The sequence below is a fragment of the Lygodium microphyllum genome, chromosome 22 (genome assembly GCF_053477565.2).
Source record: "Lygodium microphyllum isolate KBCC chromosome 22, Lygodium_microphyllum_v1.1.10, whole genome shotgun sequence".
Classification (NCBI taxonomy): Eukaryota; Viridiplantae; Streptophyta; class Polypodiopsida; order Schizaeales; family Lygodiaceae; genus Lygodium; species Lygodium microphyllum.
Genome location: NC_141156.1, coordinates 10,172,473 through 10,176,248, shown reverse-complemented (window position 1 = coordinate 10,176,248; position 3,776 = coordinate 10,172,473). Strand labels below are relative to the sequence as shown.

Here is a 3,776-nt window from a genome sequence, read left to right as displayed (position 1 = left end):
GAAGGTCATCAAAACCACATAACTCATTCTCAAATCATTCCAAACTCTCACAAACCATTCAATAAACTTTCACAATATCTCATTCTTCATCAATCAATACTTCATCCCTCCTTACAGAAGACAATCAGAACAAAACAGACCAAAACAGAAGATATACAGAACCATTCAGAACCTATCAGAACATCACAGAATCATCAACAAACATCATGAACTTCCAAAACACAATCATTATCATCTAAAACACTCTCAAACCACTTCCAAATCAATCAATCATCCCATAAAATCAACCATTCAGCTCTCAAAAAACAACAAAAATCAGCCAAAAAAACAAGTCATTTCAACACTCAACATATCCCCACACTTAATAAGGAAGCGTCCTCGCGACCCAAGAAAAAGGGAATACAAGTTCATTGAAAAGCTCAACTTTGAACTTCAATATCTTTTCAAAAAGAATCCATCCACCACGACCCCAACTTATGACCTGTTTCTGATATAAAAATACAAAGAAAGGAAAACTCTTTATACATTAACACCTCTTATCAAACTAAAAATCATCACAAATTTGTAAAGGATATAAGAGTTTGCTTCTTCGTCATCTGCATCGTCTTCAATTCTCCATCCACGACCCCATCTCTACAAATCTCCAAAACATAGCTCGTATACAAAATCCAATAGGAAACCACCACGTTCGTTTGACATAAATGAACTCACAACACAAACACTAATACACAACACAACCATCTGAATGACTTCTTCAAAAAGAGAGGTGTTCATTAGAAAGCTTCCACCATACATTAGAAAGGTATCAATGAAGATGATCCCTCTTAAAAGATTGATGTTGTCGAAAACGATCCATAGACAAGGATTCATCTACAAAGGTTTTGGGAGGATTTTGAAAAAATTGGAGACAGCACATCCTTTCCAACAGGACCAGGTATCTGCTAGGCAAACAAAGGGCATGAAAATACAGTATGTCCAGCTGTTGGGAATCAATGTTTTACATTGACATTCATGCACAACTTTGGAATAGGCTTTGAATCAGTGTGAGAGTGCCTATGCATATACGCCAGGTACCAAGCAAAGTGAGCAGTTAATCTCACTGAGGGATCTGCAGACTGTGAATATTGTTGGGCAAAATGAACATAGTTTTGATAAGCTTGACTGGAAGCTGTCCATTCTCCTGGAATTACTGGCCAATTAATCTGCGGTCCTGTAAGGCAATCATCCGAACTCCATCCCCTTCTTCTGGAAATCTGATTATCAAAACCATCACAGTCACTAACCAACTGAGGTGGTTGAGATATAGAAGTGTTAGGAGAGGGTAGTGGAATAAGGGAAAGTGGATGTAGGGAAGGATAGGAAAAATCATAAAAGGAAGAAAAGGTTAAAGAAGAAGTGGCAGAAATTTATAAGGAATCACTAAGGAACGGTGTTAACTGATAAATAGGAAATGTGGAGAAAACATTTATGAGGGGTGAAGGACACGGTGGAGAAGGGGAAAATACCCTATCCTCAATAAAGGAACAGTAAGTGAAAATAGGAATTTGAGGGAAAGATGAAGGTTGGAAAAGAAGTGGTAAAATAGTGGAATTAGATTGACAAAGGGAAAGGTATATAGCATAGCGGTGAGCCAATTGTTGGTAATAGAGGAGGGTACGAACAGAAGGTCCTAAGAGAGATCGTCTATGATAGGCATCAAAGAAGGTAGCATCAAATGGATTATGTTTGGAAAGATAGGTTAAGAGATCCATCCTCAGTTGGTTAGTACTCTGGGCAAAGGTAGGAGCTATGTTTTGTCTTTGATTGAGGACCACCGAATCAATCATGGGATGCCAAGAATTATCATGACAATCAGCCACTTTGGAGGAATAACCCTGGAACATGTCAGCTATGCGCAACTCCAAATGATTGACATACAAAACAGCCTGTAAGACCACATTCCCCACATACCATGCCATATCCACCTCATCTGGAACTAACAAGTCTCCTCGGAGATACATGTACGACATCAACATGGTATCTGGCGTGACAGAATCTTCAAAGACCATTCTGACTACCTCTGTCAACAACTCAGCAGACCAAGCCCCACTCCAGCCATCCTTTGGAAAAGGTAAATCCATCGTGGAAAGCTTCATATAGAAGACCAACTTCTATAAGTGGTAGTGGACAAAGAAAAAATGGTCAGGTAAGACATATTCCTGAAACTGCTCAAAGGTAGACCATAACAAGTCCATTCTGGACTGCAATCTTGCCACTTTGTCTTGGAATAGAGGGCACAAAGTAGCCTGTCTCTGAAGAGCAGCCAAGTCCTACTGTGAAAGAGAAGGAATTAATGAAACAGGAGGGCTTGGAGGAACAGAGCGGGACTTTGCAAGCTGATCTTGCAATTGCTGGATTTGGGAGGCTTGGTTGGCCACTGTGTCATTAGCCATCTGTAAAGCGGAAAGTTTTTCATTTAAGATAGCTTGGAATTCCTTCACTTCGCTGGACATCCTCTCCTTCTCTGCTGAAAGGCTAGTAACCTGTGACTGAGCCTCGAATAATTGGGTCTTCAATGAAGAAATCTCATCGCTTTGAATGGCAACCAGTTGGGTTTGTTGTTCCATTTGCTTAAACACATCTGCTAGGGTATCCTTAACAGAAGCTAACTCAGATGTTGCCTTATGCAACTAGTCTTTGGACTGCATGAGCTCCTCATAGAAAGATGCGTACAGCTGTTGAACACAGGCTGTCACTGACAACTCAATGGAACTTTGAATATCCTTGCAGAGGAAAGGAATGGCATCTCCTGAAACGAGACTGTTCAGGGAAGGAACTGAGATCTCCAAGGATCCTTCTCGATGTGCTCTGAATAGGTTATTGCAAGTGAGATACCCAGGGAGTTCACTGCCAGAAGTAGCAGGGATAGGCACTGAGGGAAGTACAGCAGGGGCTTTATCCACTACCCTCTTCAAGCGTTTGCGCTGTATGACCAGGGGAGGCGGAGAATCATCATCCTCAATGTCAATAGGTGTTGACTCTTCTGAAGGTGGAGGAGGAGGTACTGGATCTGATGGAGGAGGTGGAGGTACAGTCTTCTGTAAACCTGAATAGGTCAAGAAGGCATACAAATATGATCCATAGGTAACATTGGTAACATTACTCCTCGTGACTTTAACAAAATGCTGATCCATTTTAGTGAGGAGGTATGTGCTCCAATCAATAGCAACTCCTTTTAGCACCATCCTGGAGGCTGTGAAAAGCTCTTTGGACAAATAGTGGGATGGCGTTTTGGCAGGCATGAACCTATCCTGAAGGAACTGACAGATCGTCTTCCATACGGGATCAGTGATCATAGAAAAAGAAACTCCTGAAGAGTTTATCACTTTCTTAACATCAAGGACTTCCCTTGTCTGCTTCTGCAACAGCTTCAGAATCTCTTCATTAGAGAAGAGCTGAGGAGTGGTCACAAAAGGTTCTCCTTTGAAGGGAAGAGACAGAGCCTTCCCTAAGCCTCGAGATGTCAAAGTCATAGACATTCCTTGGACTACTCCTGTCTTCTTGCTGTAAGAGGCCAGGAACTCATCACATAAGGACGGATCCTCTGGAAGCAATGGAAAAGGAGTGGCCACAAAAGCAGCAAGTCCCGCCTTCGTGAGGGGCTCAAAAGTAAGTAGGGAAGAGTAATCCCTACTAACTAGTGGGATGTACTGGATAGGGGGAGGAGCATGAGAAGGCGCCATTCAGATGGTTACACACACACCACAAACACAGACAATCAAGGAGAATGCCTGCAA

At 41.9% G+C, this 3,776-nt stretch overlaps 1 non-coding gene across 1 annotated transcript; it reads right to left on the bottom strand.

Annotated features, from left to right (window-relative positions):
- Positions 1–402: 402 nt before the first annotated feature.
- On the bottom strand, positions 403–470 carry LOC148016888 (small nucleolar RNA SNORD36). Its single transcript, XR_015688000.1, has one exon. It is a non-coding gene; the product is annotated as a small nucleolar RNA SNORD36 (small nucleolar RNA).
- Positions 471–3,776: the final 3,306 nt, after the last annotated feature.